This window comes from Salvelinus namaycush, chromosome 2 (genome assembly GCF_016432855.1).
Source record: "Salvelinus namaycush isolate Seneca chromosome 2, SaNama_1.0, whole genome shotgun sequence".
In the NCBI taxonomy this organism is placed as follows: domain Eukaryota; kingdom Metazoa; phylum Chordata; class Actinopteri; order Salmoniformes; family Salmonidae; genus Salvelinus; species Salvelinus namaycush.
This window is the reverse complement of record NC_052308.1, coordinates 28,166,023-28,180,082: the sequence shown is the minus strand read 5'-3', so window position 1 is coordinate 28,180,082 and position 14,060 is coordinate 28,166,023. Positions and strand designations below refer to the sequence as shown.

The 14,060-nt window shown below is 43.6% G+C and overlaps 1 protein-coding gene across 1 annotated transcript in view; it reads right to left on the bottom strand.

The window, feature by feature from the left end:
* The window catches only part of LOC120025140 (ephrin type-A receptor 8-like), a 53,869-nt gene extending 47,861 nt beyond the window's left edge, over window positions 1-6,008 (bottom strand). The window contains exon 1 of the mRNA XM_038969587.1: window positions 5,952-6,008. The gene's annotated coding sequence lies outside the window, so the exon portion shown is untranslated. The remainder of the gene's footprint in view (window positions 1-5,951) is intronic.
* Window positions 6,009-14,060: the final 8,052 nt, after the last annotated feature.

Here is a 14,060-nt window from a genome sequence, read left to right as displayed (position 1 = left end):
TGTGTGTGTGTGTGTGTGTGTGTGTGTGTGTGTGTGTGTGTGTGTGTGTGTGTGTGTGTGTGTGTGTGTGTGTGTGTGTGTGTGTGTGTGTGTGTGTGTGTGTGTGAGAGTTTTGCAGCTCTCTGCGGCTCCTGGGGCTGCCCACGGGCGTCCTCAGTGCAGCCTGACTAAATTGGATAGAAGGAGGCCCCCTGACGGGGAGGCGTGATACCTCATGATGTCATATAAATGAGCCGCAGACAGGGGGGAGAGCTAGGGGCGCTAATAAAGACCTCTCAATCTGTCACGCACACTCACACACACACACACACACACACACACACACACACACACACACACACACACACACACACACACACACACACACACACACACACACACACACACACACACACACACACACACACACACACACACACACAGGGCTAATCAGCAGTCTATTACAGTTTGTCATATGTCCCATCGGTCAGTTCTGATAAAATCTATTTTAAGACCTTTCTCCTGTCAATCTAGATATTACGCCTAGTCTTTTCCATGTACCTGATATCTACCTTCTGAGGTTATCTATTTCTGTCCTCTTTCTACAGGTATGTAGCCTACCATACTGAACATCAACCATTCCCTTCCCCTCTCTGCAGAAGTGTAAGATAGTGTTCACACTTTGGCTGTTCTATACGCATTCTACGCTTCATGTTTCCTGGACACACAGTCAGCCACAAGCTTTGGAACGTTCCCCTCTTCCTCTATCTCTCCAGTGCTTACCTCTCCATCGCTCCCTCTCTCCTTCCCTTCATCTCTGACTGGCGCTCACACACACATCGGTATGCTCTCTTTCCCCTCCCCTCTCTTTCTCTCTGTCTCTTTCCAGGCCTGTCCAGGATTTCACAATCGATGAGCAGCAGGGAGACAATTTTAATCCATACCACAAACCCAGTAACACAAACACACACACAAACCAGACACACACGCACGTGCGCAGACTCAGACACACGCACACGCACGCACACACAGACTAATCTACCAGGAGCCCAGCCATTGCTGCTGTTATTCCTTTTCCTATAGGCAGTGGGCTACCTCTCTATCTCTGCACACCTCACTCTCTGTCCATAGTCTCTCTCTCTCTCTCTCTGAGGGTATCTAAAGCCTGATGAGAGGTCAAAGTAAAAAATTACATGACAGATGACTGGTGTTGCTGGTTGTAACATTTCATACACCAGCAGTGGCAAAATTACCAGAGTTTTGTTTGTATGTGAGCCTGTGACCCTGTGTGTGTGTGTGTGTGTGTGTGTGTGTGTGTGTGTGTGTGTGTGTGTGTGTGTGTGTGTGTGTGTGTGTGTGTGTGTGTGTGTGTGTGTGTGTGTGTGTGTGTGTGTGTGTGTGTGTGTGTGTGTGTGTGTGTGTATGTGTGTGTGTAGTGGCCTATCAGTCTGCTTCGTTACAGAAGCTGTCATGACTCCCGTTTATCACAGATCCCATGGGGGAGAGCCTTCCCTCCACAAGGGCATTGCTACCACAGCTCAGCAACTCACCACTACTGCCAACATACACCACGTACACACACACACACACACACACACACACACACACACACACACACACACACACACACACACACACACACACACACACACACACACACACACACACACACACCAAAACACAGAAATGTTCACATATATATGCATTCCCATACTATCACAAAGTTACATTTTCTGCCAGTCATCTCTTTCTGTCCCTCTATTCCTCCAGTTTATTTATTCCTCACACACATACAAAACCCCATGTGTGAGAGGCATCACAATAAACATGCCACTGCAGGGATGTGAACACATACACAGGAATTCAAGGAATACCAAGTGAGGAATATCAAGATAAATCCCCACATCTGTGAAATCAAATCAAATTATCCAGTACATTTTGATTATACCTCACATTTTTGAATTACCCAGGCTTACCCAAGTCTTGAGTGCAGATACGTGTGGTAGAGAGGTCTCTGCTAAGCACTGCTATGGTTCTGACTAAGAGCCTTCTTAAACTGAGCTTTTATGGGTATTTTCACCACTGAGAATGGATGACAATTACATAACATATGTGATGCGGAGTAGAACTCCCTATCTGAAAAATAGTTTCTATCTCAAGGCCATGTGACTGTTAAATAGCCATTACTAGCCGGCTACCACCCGGTTACTCATCCTTGCACCTTAGAGGGTGCTACCCTATATACATAGACATGGAATCACTGGTCACTTTAATAATGGAACACTAGTCACTTTAATAGTGTATACATACTGATTTACTCATATCTATATACTCTATTCTATTCTACTGCATTTTAGTCAATGCCACTCCGACATTGCTCGTCCTAATATTTATATACTTCTTAATTCCATTATTTTACTTTTAGATTTGTGTGTATTGTTGTGAATTGTTAGATATTGCCGCACTGTTGGAGCTAGGAACCAAGCATTTCGCTACACCCGCAATAACATCTGCTAAATATGTGTATGTGACCAATAACATTTTATTTGATTTCATAGCTTTTGATAGTTGTTTTGGAACGTTTATGCCAACTTCGAACTGACATTTCACATAGTTTGCCCAACTCAGGTATTCCGTCGGGGGTACGCCAAATAAAAATGTGATTCATATAGAAAATAAAAAAATTCAAACAGTACATTTATATTTTCCAACGGGGCTATACATTTGGGTGAGTTTTTTTCTCTCACCTGAGTAGCCATTGTTTCACTGCCAAAAATCTAATTAAACCATCTGGTGTTCAGCGAAATAACAACACAATGTCAAATGCAGGTAGCCTAGTCAAATAATTAACATCCAATCACATTAACCGTTACTCTCTTGTGGGTGAAACCTTCACTCTTGCGCAGACATTTAGAAATGAAACATGCCAATTTGAAAAACAAGCCACAGGAGTTTTTTGAGCGAGAATTAAGACGACTTTCGAGTAGTAAGATATATTTAAAAGCAACAGATACCATTAATAAGAATGGGCTAGAAGAGTCTTATATAGTGAGCTACCGAGTGGCTAGAACAGGCAAGCCCCATACTATTGTGGAGGACTTAATTATTCATGCTGCCGTGGATATGGCTGGGACAATGCTGGGGGAAAAGGCCCAAGAAACTATACAGACAATTCCTTCATCAAACAACACTGTTTCACGACGCATCAGTGACATGGCAGGAGATGTTTTGAAACAATTACTGCTTCGCATACAAGCCAGTGAATTCTTTGCATTACAGCTTAATGAGTCAACAGACGTGGCGGGCCTGGCACAGCTCCTGGTATATGTCCTTTATGTTTATGGGGGGTCAATTAAGGAAGACATCCTCTTCTGCAAACCACTGGAAACCAAGACAACAGGAGAGGATTTTTTAAAGTACTGGACAGCTTTGTGACATCAAATGGACTTTGGTGGTCAAGATGTGTTGGTATCTGTACTGATGGCACAAAAGCCATGACAGGGAGACATAGTGGAGTGGTAACGCGCGTGCAAGCAGTTGCTCCCGACGCCACTTGGGTACACTGCAGCATCCACCGAGAGGCTTTTGCTGCCAAGGGAATGCCTGACAGCTTGAAAGACGTTTTGGACACTACAGTGAAACTGGTTAACCTTGTTAAAGCAAGGCCCCTGAACTCTTGTGTATTTTCTGCATTATGCAATGATATGGGCAGCGACCATGTAACGCTTTTACAACATACAGAAGTGCACTGGTTATCAAGGGTTAAAGTATTGACACGTTTTTTTTAAATTGAGAGACGAGCTTAAAGTTTTCTTTTCTGACCATCATTTTCACTTGTCTGACCGCTTGCATGATGATGAGTTTCTCACACGAGTGGCCTATCTGGGTGATGTTTTTTCGCCTGAATGATCTGAATCTAGGATTACAGGACAACATTGAGGCTATGATTAAGAAGTTAGAGCTCTTCTCTGTCTGCATTAACAAGGACAACACACAGGTCTTTCCATCATTGTATGATTTTTTGTGTGGAAATTAACTCAAGCTTACGGACAATGTCAAATGTGATATAGTGAATCACCTGAATGAGCTGGGTGCGCAAATATGCAGGTACTTTCCCGAAATGGACGACACAAGCAACTGGATTCGTTAACCCTTTCATGCCCTGCCTCCATTCCAGTTACCGATATCTGAACAAGAGAGGCTCATCGAAATTGCAACAAGCGGTTCTGTGAAAATTGAATTTAATCAGAAGCCACTGCTAGATTTCTGGATAGCGCTGCGCTCAGAGTATCCTGTCTTGGCAAATTGCGCTGTTAAGACACTGATGCCCTTTGCAACCACATACCTATATGAGAGTGGATTCTCGGCCCTCAATAGCATGACAACTAAATACAGGCAAAGACTGTGTGTGGAAAATGATTTAAGACTGAGACTCTCTCCAATACAATCCAACATTGCAGAGGTATGTGCATCCTTTCAAGCACACCCTTCTCATTAACCTGTGGTTATTATTCACAATTTCTGATGAACAAATAAGGTTTTATATGTAAGATGGCTAAATAAAGAGCAAAATTATTGATTACTATTATATTATTATTTGTGCCCTAGTCCTATAAGAACTCTTTGTCACTTCCCACAAGCCGGGTTGTGACAAAAACTCACACTCATTCTTATGTTTAATAAATGTATCGTATAGTGTGTGTGTGTGGCAGGCTTACAATGATGGCAAAAACAACATTTGAGAGTGCGCTGACCCTGGTGCTAGAGGGGGTACGCAGCTGGAGGTTGAATGTTTAAAGGGGTACGGGACTATAAAAGTTTGGGAACTACTGGCCCAACTCTGCAGCCGGAGGAGTCTATTTTCTCATGTCTGTTTCTTAACAATCACATCATCAGACAATGAGCTGATTGGTTGATTGGGTAATTGTGTCCCAGTGGGGACTGAGGCATGCTGGGTAAATCACCATGGTGACATCTCTGACAGGAGCGCAGAGAGGAAAGTGACAGCTCTAACGCACATTCACGTGTGTGTGTTTGTGTGTGTGTGTATGTTTGATTGAGCGTGTGTGGCAGGACAACTCACGGCCCTGATCACTCTGAGAGTGGCTAATTCAATACCCCACGCATCATCCCCCACTGTTACAATATGCTAATTTACTGAGGAGGAAACAGGGGACAGCTCTCTCCTCTCCTCCTTCTTCTTTCACTTCTCTTTCTCCTCCCTCTTCTCCTTAGCTTCTCCTTCTCCTCCCTCCACCAGTTCTATTGGTCTCTTCTTTCTGCTACCTCTACAACATTTACTACTTATCTTATGCATCCTCTTTCATCCTTTCCCGCTCAACCCCCCTCCCCCCATCGTTGTTCTTCCTCTGTCTTTTATCTTCCCCCTCTGCCTCTTAACAATAACTATATAAATGGATCACATTTCTTCCCACTTGTCACTGCGTTTCAAAGTGCTTTACACTTGTCTCCTCTTCTTTCCCCTTGTTCTCCTCCTCCTTCTCTCTGCCTCTGTCTTCCCGCTCCTCTTTGCTGTATTGTGAGATCAAACAATGTGTCAGACTGACGAGATAGGCGGAAAGGACGCTGATGGGAGAATAATGAGGACATCAGCGTACCAGTTCCATGCATTGACAGCATTTCACCACTGGGCACACACTGGTTGAATCATCGTTGTTTCCACATCATTTCATTTCAAATAGACGTTGAATTGACGTCTGTGTCCAGTGGGTCATTATTACACTTTACTGGCACTTTCAAGAGAAAGTTCTAGTTAATACACTTTACTACTCCACTGGATTAGACGCACGCACGCCCGCATACACACACACACACACACACACACACACACACACACACACACACACACACACACACACACACACACACACACACACACACACACACACACACACACACACACACACACACACACACACCAAAACACAGAAATGTTCAGGAGAAATACTTACCCCATGTGATGGGTATGTTAGCCAGCCCCAGTCTCCTGATATTGAGGATGTGTCTAGTAGATTCACTGCAAAACAGAAAGAACATCTGTGAGGATAAATATATATGAAATGTGTGTAGTACTCACAGTCACACATACTATAATGAACAGAGTGCATGGACAGCTGCAAAGACATCTGTGATACGTATTTGTACATTTGGAGACACCATTAAATGGCTTTGTGTCTCCCACAGGTAGCTATCGTTCCCATTCCTGAGCTGAAGAATATTACACATTGGTAACAGTGAGTGTGTCTGTGCGCCAAGGTTATTATAGTTTTGTGTTTTATTTCGATTCATTTTTCAATTTTTATTCGAAAATCTGTTTAGTTTCAGTTCTTTTTCTGACCTGATTTGCAAGTTTTTATTTAGTTTATTTTCAGTGTTAGGGACAGAAAGTACAGTCAGGTCCAAAATGATTGGAAACCTTGATAAAGATGAGAAACAAAGACTGTATAAAATAAATAATACAAATAGTCCCATAATGAAAAATAGACCCATAACATCTAAGATCCACCACCATATTTTACAGTAGGTATTGGGTTTTTCTGCTTGTGCATCCTTACTTAGAGCCCAATCCCACCACTGGTGGTGTGGCAAACAATCTCTATTTTCATGTCATCTGACCATAGCACCGGTTCCAATCCAAGTGTCAATGCTGTTTAGCAAACTCCAGCTGTTCACATTTGTTGGATGGCATGACAATAAGAATACCTAAGATGATGGGTCAGGTCATAGGTTAGGTTAGGTACTCTCTCTTGTCCATGCTACCACCAATCCAATGCTTTTTAACTTTAGTAATACATGTAAGAAGGGTCAAGTACTGTTACCTCTATCTGACAGAAAGTACTCAAAGTAATCTCATAAGGGGTTTTGCTGTTTTCGACCGACCACTGGAAGTTTAGAGTTTAATGTTTGAATTGCTATTCACACTCTGAAATTGCCCTTTACCTACGCTAGCTACGTAGCGAAAATAAAACGTTAACCAGTGGAAGAAGGGATTTTTTTGTATGGAGGTCAATGTGAGAGTGTCAAATTTAGTGAACATGAAATAGAATTTCTGATTTGCTATGTGAGGCTTATTTGATTGAATAGAAGTTTTGTAATGTTCAGGTTGTTACAAATGTTTAAGTCGACGCATGTGGCATCCTGGAAACTTTGAGAAAAACAATGTTATATCGGAGTTGTGCATGTTGATCACATGTGAATCTGTCCTCTCATTGGCTAGAATGTTATCGCCTGCACTTGCCTGCCTTCCAGATTTGTGAAAAAGTATTCCCATGAGTCCACTCTTGTTAGTATATACACTGTAGATGCACTTTGGTGATAGTGATGCACAAGCGAGGTCTATTTGAAACCTCGCCATTACCTGTCAGATTCAGAGGCTTGAAAAAAAACTAAAAGCTTGAAAACCACATTACATTTTTGCAGACAGTTTAGAAAAAATATTTCAGTTAGTTTTGGAGTCAAATATAATCGTTTCAGTATAGCTTTAGTTTAGTTTTAGTTTTTTCAAATGGTTTAATAATTTTATTTCAGTTAACATAACTAGTTTTAGCCTTAGTTTGAGTTTACTATAATAACCTTGCTGTGCACACACGTGTGTGGCTGCTGGGTCAGACTTTAATGGGCTAACTAATCACCTTCCCACTGTTGACGTTTCTCACTGGGTGATCAATAAAGTCGATCAGCACACACTCCCATTTACAACTCATACTTCTCCATTCCAACCCCAGACTCAGCCATCCATCCAGCATGGAGACACATCCCAGCCCAGACAGCCAGCCATCCCCCGGGCTCGTGTTAATGCAGGCTCCAAGGTGACCCGGAGAAATGTGGAGGCGTAGGTGAGTTTGTTTGGGAAGGTTTTGTATCTCTGTGTCACAACGCTTTGTGTTGCACAGCTCAGCTCACACTGAATTTGGCTATGACACCAGACACAGACACACGCACCTTTGTGACAGGTGTGATAGATGAGGTAGGATGCCTGAGGCCGGGGCCGTTGTCACAGCAACCTGGAGCGGAGCATCACAGCAGGTGATGTCACCTTGACCCAGTTTACCCTCCGAGCCTAAACCTCATCCTCAGTATGGTCTGTATAATATAATACATGTAATTTAGCAGAAGTTTTTACCCAAAGTGACTTACAGTCATGCATGCATACCTTTTTTACATATGTGTGGTCGCTGGAATCGATCCCACTATTCTGGCATTGCAAGAGTCATGCTCTACCAACTGAGCTACAGAGGAACACGTACAGTATAGTTATGCCTTTCACTCTCTCTGTAAAAAAGTCTGGCCCTTTATATGTGATTGGCTTTCATGGATCCTAATGATTGAATCTGTTTCCCTTTTAGAACCACACCTATATAAATCCCTTCAATGGAAGCAGCTGTGTGTGTGTGTGTGTGTGTGTGTGTGTGTGTGTGTGTGTGTGTGTGTGTGTGTGTGTGTGTGTGTGTGTGTGTGTGCGTGTGCGTGTGCGTGTGTGTGTGCGTGTGTGCCTCAAATCGTGTTCTAATTGGACAGCACACAGAAACAAAACCAATCAGCATTAAGTACTAGTGGGTGAGGACATTCACAGCTGACTGCTCAGACCGGTGGGATAGGCCCCATCCTGTCTTCGAAGTTCAGCCTGTGGCCACAAGGACTCGTTCCTGCTGGCCTGGCCCTGTTAGCCTCTGCCTGGTGGGACCTGCCGGTCTCAGGCCTGGGGCCCCATCTGCTAGCACCCTGTTATTTCCAAGCTCGAGGACCCCAATACCTACAGATCTTACATCCCTCAACTCAGGGAACCCTCCAGTCCGTCCATGGTGGACCCATCCGACATCACCCCGGGTGAACCACCAGTAGTCACCCCCAATGTACCCCCTGACCTAGACATCCAGTTCCCTGCCACCACGGTAGGGTCAGAGTTCCACGCCACCACGGTAGGGTCAGAGTTCTACGCCACCCCGGTAGGGTCAGAGTTCCCCGCCACCCCGGTAGGGTCAGAGTTCCCCGCCACCACGGTAGGGTCAGAGTTCCCCGCCACCACGGTAGGGTCAGAGTTCCACGCCACCACGGTAGGGTCAGAGTTCCCCGCCACCACGGTAGGGTCAGAGTTCCCCGCCACCACGGTAGGGTCAGAGTTCCCCGCCACCACGGTAGGGTCAGAGTTCCCCGCCACCACGGTAGGTCCAGAGTTCCCCGCCACCACGGTAGGGTCAGAGTTCCCCGCCACCCCGGTAGGGTCAGAGTTCCCCGCCACCCCGGTAGGGTCAGAGTTCCCCGCCACCACGGTAGGGTCAGAGTTCCTGTCCTTCCTTTAAGGGTCAGGTTTAGAGTTCCGTGGCTCTCTGCTAGACCTTCAGTGCCCTGCCCCTCAGGTAGGCTTTGAGTATCCTGCCCTTCGGTAGGTCAGACATACCCTTACACCCCCCCTCCCCCCTAAGTGTGCTGCTCTGCCAGGCCTTAGGCACCTTACCCAGTTAGGGTAAGGTGCTTCCCTATCCAGGCTTAGAGCCCCCATAGAGCTAAGACCTAAGTTAGCTGCCCTGTCTGCAGGTCTGCAGTCTCTGGCCCTGCACGGATCGCAGCCCCCTGCCTTGGTTGGTAGGCAGTTGCCTAGCCCACCAGGTTTAGAGCCTCCTGTCCTACTAGGCCCAACATTTGCTGCACTAGGCTTGCTGTCTCCAGACCTACTTAGCCTGCAGCTCCCTAGCCTTTCAGGCTTAGAGCTTCCTGCCTTGATAGGCCACACGTTTCCTGTGCTAGGCCCTCAGTCTATATAACTAGGTCATCAGTCCTCAACTGTAATAGGTCCGCTGTCACCAGCCCTAGTCAGCCCTCAGTCCCTAGCCCAGGTGGGTCATCAGGCTCTTACCCCACTAGGCTCAGAGTTCCCTATTCCTCCAGTAGGCCCAGAGATCTACCGTTGTTCTAGCTCTCAGTTGTTCTCCATATCAGGTCCATAGTCAGTTTCCCCTCCTGCACCGGAAGACTCTCCTGCCCTTGCACCTGGGGAACCACCTGACCTCATTTCTGGGGCCCAGCCAGCCCTTGCCTCCAGATCCCTGATGAGCCTCGTCCGGGGGTCTCAACTTGCTCCACCATGGTAGCCATCGCCTTCAGCAGTGGTGAGAGAGTCACCAACCCCAGCAGCAGCCAGCCAGCTGCCAACGACAGTTGTGGCCGGTGTACCACATTCCTCTGCCGTAGTTGGTGAGCCACCTCCTCCAGCCAAGGACAGCCTCTGGCACCATACTCAGTGCCAATGGATGGATCCCAGGGGCCCTGCACCAGCTGAGTTACAGGGTCCCCTAGATCTAGCCCTAGCCAGGCCCAGAGAGGGCTATAAATCTTATTCTGTGCCAGCTAGTTTCTCACTCTCTCTGGCAGTGTATTTCCTGTTTCAGTATGTGTTGTATGTGCCAGTATTCAGTGTAATATTATTGCACCCTCTCGCTCTCTCGCTCTGTCTCTCTGTCTTTCTCTCTCTGTCTTTCTCTCTCTGTCTTTCTCTCTCTGTCTCTCGCTCTCTCTCTCTGTCTCTCTCTCTGTCTCTCTCCCTCTGTCTCTCTCCCTCTGTCTCTCTCCCTCTGACTCTCTCCCTCTGTCTCTCTCCCTCTGTCTCTCTCCCTCTGTCTCTCTCCCTCTGTCTCTCTCCCTCTGTCTCTCCCTCTTTCAAATTCAAGTCGCTTTTCTGGCATCAAAAACATTGCGTCAATATTGCCAAAGCAACAATTTATACAATATACATTGTAAAAACAATAATGAAGAATAATAAGATAACATGGTAGTAAATAATAATACAAATAAATAAATAATAGAAATAACAACAATAAAATGGTAACATTCAATAGTAAAAAATTTAAAATTGAAAAAATAGTAGGGACAATTAAAGGCTAAACATGGAAAATGAACATGCTACTATTATTACTACTAAAATTAATGCTACCACCACTATTATTAACACTAATACTACAACTAACCCTACTACAACCACAACCACTAGTAGAATGTCTACCTCTAATATCTCTACCCCAATACTACAACTACCATCATCATTACTACTGCTACTACCACAACTATCACTACCATCATTAAACTAGTACTCTTACCATCACCCATACTATCCGTACCACTACTATTTGGAATAATAATTTCAACTATAATAATAATACAAATAATAAGTAAGATACTGCTTACTATGCAGATGTTATTATTCAGTGTCCCTTGGGCTATGGCAGGAAAATACATATTTTGCTGCAAGAAGAGCCATTGCTCCTTCGCCCATTAGTATTTTTTGTTTTTCCTCTGGGTTTAATAAGATACAATTTGGAATAAATGTAGTAATTTCTGTGAATAATGAATCTCTTGCTGAGGAATATTTATCACAGTAAAGGAGAAAGTGCATCTCCGTCTCTACCTCCCCTGTTGTGCAGTGACCACATACACACTCCTCTTTGGGTAGCCATGTCTTTTTATATCTGCCGGTTTCTATTGCCAGTTGGTGGTCACTCAGCCTGTACTTGGTAAGGATCTGTCTCTGCTTCGTATCTCTGACAGAGTAGAGATAAATCAGCCAATTCATATTCTCTGTATAGGGTCAGATAGCAATTTAGTCAGCTTTGAGATTTTGTTTCATTCTCTCTCTCTCGCTCTCTCTCTTTTTCCCTCTCCCTCACTCCCCCTCTCTTTCTCTCTCTTTCTTTCTTTGTGTGTGTGTGCGTGCGTTTGTTTGTGTACCAGCCTCCTTATCCAGAGGAATTGATGTCTGCCCCAGGGTTCACTGTCACAACAGCTGATGTTCCAGACATTAAAATTAGACTGTTTACACCCTCCTATCTCTGTATCTCTGTATCTCGTTCTCTACTCTCTCTCTCTTTCTCCATCTCTACTTTCTCTCTCTCTCTTTCCCTCTATCTCTCGTATTGTAATTAGTTGGCGTGGCGATGGTCCTAATTTGGGCTTGCTGGTGCTGAGGAGGGCAGTGGGTCAGAACACTGTCACTGAGACAGATGGCACTGCCACCTTCCCCTCCCCCTTCATGCCCCTCTTCCTCCCTCCATCATCTCTCTCCCTCTCTTCCTCAAGGTGTCTCTTTCCCATCGTCTTGCGCTGATGATGCGTTGGGCCCCTCTCTCAATCCAAGGTCACAAATGGATGTCACAATTGACCCGTTGCTAAGCCCCGCCCCCTTTGGTTACTGTTGCAACCTTGGACAACATTTTCGCAGAAAGTTGAATTACCCATTCAACCACTGGTGAAATCCCCACAATAATCTCAAACTGTATTTCTAATACACAATGAAATGAAACACAGACTACCCCTTGCTAATCAGGAAACTCGTGGGTATGTTGTGATGGACTGTCATAACCTGGTAAAATTCTGTTTGTAGTGTGGCTAGCCACTGAATGGCTCTGAATTCACTGTCAGCATGCAGTCACAGCTATAACCACCTTTGGAGCTAATTAGTGCTCTCAAGTTGTATCCTGATGTAGCCAGCAGATGGGAGTTGCATTTATAACATTGGTAACTTAGCTAGCTAACATACATTTTGAGAAAATAAGTTATATTAAGTGGCTAGCTAGCTAACATACATTTTGAGAAAATACGTTATATGAAGTAGCTAACTAGCTAACATACATTTTGAGAAAATACGTTATATTAAGTGGCTAGCTAGCTAACATACATTTTGAGAAAATACGTTATATGAAGTGGCTAGCTAGCTAACATACATTCTGAGAAAATACGTTATATTAATTGACTAGCTAGCTAACATACATTTTGAGAAAATAACTTATATGAAGTGGCTAGCTAGCTAACATACATTTTGAGAAAATACGTTATATTAAGTGACTAGCTAGCTAACATACATTTTGAGAAAATAACTTATATTAAGTGGCTAGCTAGCTAACATACATTTTGAGAAAATAACTTATATTAAGTGGCTAGCTAGCTAACATACATTTTGAGAAAATAACTTATATTAAGTGGCTAGCTAGCTAACATACATTTTGAGAAAATACGTTATATGAAGTGGCTAGCTAGCTAACATACATTTTGAGAAAATACGTTATATTAATTGACTAGCTAGCTAACATACATTTTGAGAAAATAACTTATATGAAGTGGCTAGCTAGCTAACATACATTTTGAGAAAATACGTTATATTAAGTGACTAGCTAGCTAACATACATTTTGAGAAAATAACTTATATTAAGTGGCTAGCTAGCTAACATACATTTTGAGAAAATAACTTATATTAAGTGGCTAGCTAGCTAACATACATTTTGAGAAAATAACTTATATTAAGTGGCTAGCTTGTGTTAGAAAGATTTGGTGCACTGTTATAGCTGTTTTGTAATTTTATCAGTAACTTACTGTATTAATCAACAGAATGATACTGTTGAAACTGAATACAGTAGATTACCATATAATGCAAAGTAAAATACAGTACATTTGTTTTACAATACAATTGAAGACCTTTCTGTAATTCTAACAGTAAAAAACTGTAGAACGTACAGTAAAACCTCCCCCCTCCCTTTTGTACTCTGCTGCTACTCATTGTTTAGTATCTATGCATAGTCACTTCACCCCTACCTACATGTACAAATTACCTCAACTAACTTGTACCCCCGCACACTGACTCGGTACCGGTACCATCTGTATATAACCTCGTTTTTGTTATTCTTATTGTGTTACTTATTATTAATATTTTTTACTTTAGTCTATTTGGTAAATATTGTCTTAACTCTTCTTGAACTGCACTGTTGGTTAAAGGCTTGTAAAGTAAGCATTTCACGTTAAGGTTTACACTTGTTGTGTTCGGCGCATGTGACAAATAAAGTTTGATTTAATTTAAAAATACCTTAAATGTGTTCTACAGTATTAATTATGGTGCATTGGGGGGAAATGTTGTGGACAGGGAAAGAGCCTCTCGCTCATTAACATATTTTAAGGTGTGTCTTGTAAGAGGCTATATTTGTTGCACCCGTGAGTGAGAATGCTGCACCCCCACAGAATACGGTAATATACTGTATTTTAGGAAATCTATAAACCTTGTCCTGAAATTCTACACTAACTTA